Source organism: Corvus cornix, chromosome 4, assembly GCF_000738735.6.
Source record: "Corvus cornix cornix isolate S_Up_H32 chromosome 4, ASM73873v5, whole genome shotgun sequence".
Classification (NCBI taxonomy): domain Eukaryota; kingdom Metazoa; phylum Chordata; class Aves; order Passeriformes; family Corvidae; genus Corvus; species Corvus cornix.
Window position 1 is genome coordinate 61,306,747 of NC_046334.1, and position 7,001 is coordinate 61,313,747.

At 44.7% G+C, this 7,001-nt stretch overlaps 1 pseudogene across 1 annotated transcript; it reads right to left on the reverse strand.

The window, feature by feature from the left end:
* Positions 1–1,225: 1,225 nt before the first annotated feature.
* Positions 1,226–2,961, reverse strand: LOC104690745 (annotated as a pseudogene). Its single transcript, XR_002045951.2, has one exon. The product of XR_002045951.2 is annotated as a pre-mRNA-splicing factor 18-like (transcript).
* Between the last annotated feature and the right edge of the window lie 4,040 nt (positions 2,962–7,001).

The window sequence follows — 7,001 nt, forward strand, 5'->3', positions numbered from 1 at the left end:
ATGTAGTCATTCCTCTTTTCAATTCATGTACCCAGGATGCTAAGGAAGAGGTGGGCTTTCCATCCCACTTCCTCATGTCTTCTCCATGCTCATGAAGGGAAAACACTAGACTGCCTCGCAGAATGTACCCTCCCTCCTTGGCTGGGGGATGCGTGCTCCTAATAGCAGAGACTTGTTTGTCCTGGCAAGATATGGAAAATTCCCTCCTTGAGCTTGTCTCAGTTTCTGATGGCCCTGTTCAGTTTTCTCTTCCAAGCTTTGGACATGCTCAGCCAGCTTTGTTTCCACAGATGAGGCATGGGCCCATAAGGGGGCCGTGACAGTGTCCTCATAAATCCTCTCCTTCTTTCCATTGCAGCACTGCCAGGTAACGGGAGTACATCTCTGGTCCAAGCCGTGAAAATTTCAACCACATTTACAACATGCACTGGACACCATCTGGGCTCTTAGGGAATCCCTTGTCCTCTGAAAATATGATCTCCACACTCCTCTCAGACATCGGATACCTTGCTCCCTTGTGTTCCATTGTGCTTGCTGCACATGGAGGTCCTCCTTACAAAGATATCTATCCCTTAAACTTGCCAGCAGTTGCCACCAGAGGCTAAGAGTTTCCTGGGTTTTCCCAACCCCCTGGCCAATGACCACATCCTGGGACAGGGATCCCAGTTGCCTGGCCTCACTTCCATCCAGAATGGTGTCATTGGCTGAGATATCCCAGATGCAGAGCAGACAGGTAAGGATGGACTCATTCACCTGGCAAGTGAACTCCCTCTGTGGCTCACCCAGGGATAGAGACCAAGTGATGATCTCTGGCTCCATTTCTTCTGCTGGGTGTGAAGGTCATGCTGCCTCATCATCAGTCACTACGTGGACTGATTTGCTTTTTGATTTCCTTTTCTGAACAGGGGCAACTGCTACTGGCTTAGGCTGTCCTTCTGGCTCAGCAACAGTTTGCATGGATGTGGTGCCTCTTGCTTTGTTTCCTCTTCCCTCTGGCTCAGTGTTACAAATGGAGAGGGGAGTTTTAAACAATCTTCTGCCTTTGCCCAGGCCTCTGGCAGTAGAAAGTACTTTTACCGAGGTGGCCAGTATCCCAAAGCCCACTCTTGTTGCAAGTTCTTAATAATGGCTGATTAGGTCTATTATAAAATGAATTATTTATTTGATAGACAAGTTTAACAGACATAAGACTTAAACAGATTTACTTACTACACAGGATAAACAAAAGAAACACTACCAGTAAATAAACAACGCAGCACGAGTGAGGTACTTAATATTACAGCTAGCGAAGAAATAGTATAGATTAGGATTCAATGTATATTACCATCAAGTTTCTGATGGGGCATACATAGGATCCTTCCTCTCAATTTTCAGAAAAGTATCCATGGAGATGCATCCAAACCTCGTGGGAGAAGCCCTGCACGTTTCCAGGGAGCATGTAAGAGGCTTCTGTCGCCGTGAAAATTTGTGTAGCTTTTATATTGTAAAGCAGTGTCTTTAGTCAATGATATTTAATTTTTATCTCTCTCTACATCTGCTCTCCAGACCAAGATGTTTATTCTTAGCTGGGGGTCTCAGCCCTCTTGGCACCAGAGATAACCCCCATCAGGCATTTGTCCCAGCCTGTGTTATCCCTATGCACCAGCTGAGGTGCTGGTAGAGGCGGGGGGGGATGTCCTGCCACACTCAGCCGTGGTTTGTGTAGACACAGTTCCTGTTGATGTTCAGGCACACGCTCTACCTCGTCCATCGTCTCGGGGTCTTGGAGACCAAAATGTGAGTCATGGCCTGGCCCCTGCAGAGCCTCACAGAGCATTGTACTCCACACACTTCGATGGGTCTGTTGGGAAGTGCTTCTGGCAAAGGGTCATGAGCCTCTTCAGCCCCTGTATGTATTTCCTTTGAGTTTCATCATTGAGCACATGGGCCACGTGCTTGGAGAAAATCTTTTCCCGCCCCGTCCGTGCATGGATGCCAACCATGGTGACACCAATAGGCCAGGGAGCGTTTCCAATGGCCGTCTGGAGATAGGCATTGTTTGCTTTCACATATTCTCTTTGCAACATGAATTTAATAATATCTGTTATTGATTCTTTGATGTCTGCAGGAAGTGTCCTTTTGCAGAGTCTCCTGAAGAGCGGCCTCAGGTAGGACTCTGTCTATGAGTGGCACTGATCAGCTTCCCCTGCACTCCCCGTTTCACATAGTCCTCTCTGGCATTCAACTCCTTGGCCCAAACCCCCAGAAGAAACTTCAAGAACTTTGTTATGACGTCCATATCGTGGTGATCGTCACCCCATCCTAAGGAGTCTCCCAAAGCTTCTAGTTCTTCAATAGTAGTATTCTCCTCATGGACTTTCAGGTCGTTCTGGGAGTCATCATCTCCTGCTTCTTGGCCACCTACAATTTCATTCCGATAGTGCTGATCAATCTTATCCAAAGCATCCTTCAGGTCATTTCTCAGGCCCTTGTTCACTTCAGGTGCAAGAATTTCTATCTTCCTCAGACGTTGAAACGTATCATAATCTGTTTCTCCAAACAGCCTGATGGGCTCACCCCTCTCTCACAACCTCCTGATAACCTCCTGTCTGGAAAGAGTCATTGGTAACTTGTCCTCTGCTACTTTGAGTTCCAGCACTGGATTTCATGCAGCCAGTGGTTTCTCCTCCTCTTCCTGCTGCTGTACCTTGTAGCCACATCTCTGGAAGTAGGCCTCCTCTTCCTTTTTAGCTAACTCACTGTGTTTGAAATACTTCTTATTTCCCCCCAGAAGCTCCTTCTCCTCCAGCTGCTGGCACTTCCTGCTGATCTCCTGCTTCAGGATGTCCATGGCAGTCCCAGAGGTATCAGCCCAGACTAGGAGAAGCAAATAAAACTGAAAATACATTCCAAATTAAATCCATTGCTTCTGATGTTATCGTGCCGTAAACACAGTATATTAACAAAGCAATTTTGATTGCTCCCCTGGTCTTAAAAGGAGCATCATAACGGGTAAATAGGTCCCCATATGCCAAAATATACATAGGGTAAAGTACAACACTGAGATGAATACATCGAGCATCACGATGATCAGGGAGGTTTGTATCCCAATACACAAATGCTTTAGAACAAAATTGTAATTCCAATTTCTCTCTGAAGCCGCACATCAGGTGCCAATACATGTGCTGGTTTGAAAGTAAACCAGCAGGAGAAATGAACCCCACTCAATTACCTTAAGAGAAATTTCAAGTTGGAGTTAAAATTTAATAGAAATATTAAAATAAATGCAATGATACACAGAAAACTGGCTTAAACCTACAAAATCAGAGTACAACCTGGCACCCTATAGGTCAGGGTGGTAGCCACAGTCCTATCAAGTGATGGTTGCAGTCAAAAGGGGTGATCTTGTGGAAGTTCTGGTCCTCCTCTGGATCCATCCAGTGGTGGCTGTGGTAATGTCCGAAGTCCCCAGGTTCGGGGGGGAGGGAGGAAGGCTCAGTACCTCCCCCTAGGCATGGAGTTTCACAAAGGAATGATGTAATACTGTGAGTCATGGGATATTTGGAAGTCCTTGATTGTCTAAGTCGTTGCAGCTGCCTATTCTGCTGGTGCCATTGAGTACAAGATGGCCCATTAGCAGAGATAACTCCTCAGGATGGGAAGCACTGCTGGTGCTTCCCCGGAGGCAGTTATCACAGCTGAGTCATTGGTGTGAAGAAAAAGGAAATACTACCCTGCCTCGTGGGGTTTGCCTTTTCTTCCTTATCTCATTTAACACCCAGCTGGTAGCCTGAGATGTCAGGTGTGCCCTGGGCAGCTACTGCGAACGACCAATCATTACACTTTGTCAGAAACAGCACCACAGCCTGGGAGCAAGGCTTTTGTGTGAGTTCTGGCAATTCGGTCCAAGTGGAAATGAAGATCATGCTGTGAGCTCTGGCTGTGCCAGCTCTGGAGTCCTGGGGGTACACACTCTCTTCTGTCACAAAACACTCTCTTGCCTTCCTCTGCAGCTCCACCACGGCACAGGGCAGCCTCTCCACAGCTCGTGCCACAGCTGCTGTATTTCCAGTTGAGTTCCTGTGGTGTTGCCAGTGCATCTGATTTTATTCACACTCTCATGTCAGCTGATATTTCTCTTAACTCTGTCCATGAATCTTATAATTACATGTTGGTGTACATTTTAGAAAAACAAGTTTTATGAAAAAGTGGTCTGTATGGGCTAAAACCTAAACTTCACTTAAAATCCTTTCATTTCATTGCCAAGTGTGTAGCTTCATTTGGTTGGCATTTTGTTTGTTATGAGGCTGGATTAGTCAGTGTTAGCGACATCTGCCTTGGCTTTACAGAGACGTCAGTGAATGATGTACAAAGGTAATTAACAATTCACGTTTCCAGTCTTAATTATTGGCAGAGATTTAGTTCTCATCTGCAGTTCGATGTCAGAAGCATTGCAGTGCATCACCCACCTGTTGGTGAGTTATACTTCTTCACTATGTTCTTTCAAAAGTCAGAAAGCTCAGACCTAGGGCATCCAGGAGGTCATGTCCTAATGCAGGGGCATTAACCTCCAGAGAGAGCACATCTCTGTCTGGAGCTTCGCTGTGCTTGTTTGCTTTACCTATTCAGGAGTTTTTGCAAGAAAATGTTACGTTTTCCAGTTTGGCAGAGGGCAGGTGTCCCCTGGCTGCAGAGAGCAGGCGTCCCCGGCTGGCAGAGACCTCACCTGGCGCTTTGCCTCCTGTGCCATCAGGTGGCACTCCAGGCTCACGCTGCGCTTTCCTCCCTCCGGCGCTGTCTCCAGAGGGACCGCCAAGGAACAAAAGAATCAGGGTCTGGTTTTACTCCATTTCGAGGAGGAAATGCGGTCAGGAAAAAAAAAATCCTCTTATGAAAAATAGATAACCATTTGTGAAGCCGATTCCCTGGAAGATACAAGCAAAGTTAAACAAATGCCGAGGAAAGGCATCACTGTGGAGTGTGCCTGCAATCCAAGACTGTGAAAAGGGAGGAAAAAGATTTATTTTTCTGTGTGATAAAACCTGCACAGTGATAAATGAACAGCATATGAAACAGTGCAGGGCAAACTTGTGAAAAGTGCAGCCTGGCTGCTTTGCAGCTCAGCAGGTTTTGAGAATGTTCCTTTTTCTAAGATCTTATAAAATAAGCCTGTCAGCATCAATCTGAATTGTCTGGTTCTGTAGTAAAGTGAGTAGTGACAAAATATGGCTCTAATGGTGCTGCTGGTGGAAACCCTGTTTTTCCTGCATCTTCATGTCTCAGATGCAAAAAAAAATATAATAATAATAACAGTTTATCAGAGCTTAAATCTTTTTATTAACTCTGTTATCCGCACAAAAAGAAACAGAGAAAATCTTTGGCAGAGTTTAATAAAAACTTAGGTAGAAGCCATGCTGATTTAAGGGAAATTCTAACTGCAACTCTTGCTTGAGGTACCCATGGACTATAGTTAACACAAGGATTTGGGGAATGCAGAAAACTTGTGGCAAGATCACACATCAGGTAAAAGCCAATAAGAGAAACCCTGCAATACTGATTTTTCATCTTTTACAAATCAAATAGATAGATGACAGCAGGTTGCTAGAGACATGTTGTTCTATTTTTGTAGATGGCAGGATTTTTGTGCAATAATAGCAAGTTTGGGAACAGATAGGGCCCTGCAAACATTGCTGTTAACCATGGAAGACAGAAGTGCCTGACAGCAGGAGCTGTGTCACACTAAATTAGAAAGGGCTTGAACCAAGCCCACAGAGCCCGTAATATCCCGGGAATCAGTGTGTGTCAATCTCAGCATGGCCTGTCTTTATCTGAAATAATTTCATCACTTTAAAGAGCAAGGCATTTCAACAAAGCATCTCCTCTGTAGTTCCTCTCCTGTTCCTCCCTCCCTATTCATCGCTCATGACAGCAGAGATGTTTCCACGACAACAAGCCATGCTGTTGCCTCAGGTGACAAACTGTAACTTCAATAAACAATCACTGAAAATAGCTTCAAACAATTAATTAGGTAATGGAAATGTTATTTTAATAGGACTTAGATGCTTTGGGAGTAGTCTACAGACCAAATTCAGATCAAGAATTTGTCTACAATCAAAGCCAAAGCTGCCATCTGAAGGTCAGGATGGATATCACTGTCTGAATACTCTAAGAACCCTCTTTTAAAAAAAAATCGTTCAAGACCAAAACATATTCAATCCAGAAGATGCAATGCAAAACAATTCTGTGTTTGTTTGGATTTTTTTTGTTTGGTGCTAAATTTTGTTCAAAGCACATGCTGGCAGGAATTTACCAACTTGCTCACAAAAGGCAGTCCATGGCTGACATGCTCCTCGTATGTGTGCCCTTGCACCAGTGTGACAGACAGATGATGAGCCCAGCAATTGGTTTTGCAATAAATAGATTTTTCAGTTTTCTCTTTACAGAAGATGCTTTCCTCAAGTTATAAATGGATGATTCATAAATCTCTCCTAATACTGCTTCTAGTAACAGTTCAATTGATCTTTAATCATTGTTTAAAAAGTGAATCTCCATGGAGTGCTTCAATCCTATAGCCTGAAGTTTCTCTAGCCCAGGGCAGCTCTTCTGTCTTGCAGCTTAGACATACACAGCCGTTAAGTGCAGATGGATACCCTGAGTATATGCCTGTGCCTTATATCACAGTCCTCATTAGCTGGGGCACTCTTTGGGGCTGGTAGTTGCCTTGGTAGAATTTCTTTTTTGCTTTATTTATTATATCTTCTCCAGAATAGTGCATCTATGAAGCAAGAGTGAGAAAGACAAGGGCTGCCTCCTTTCCTGTCCCATCAAGTTTGTGGGCTGTGCAAAGACCTGCCTTTGCAGTGCCAGATGTGCTCCTACTCCTTTCAGAGGCTGGTTATGGATTGTGCTTATGGGTTAAGTCCTAGCTTTCTGTGCAAAATATTTTCAGTCTGTGGATGAGGGACTCTGCACCACTCCTACTCTGTATTTCTCTCAGGCAGCTCCCTTTGGAGGGATTAACA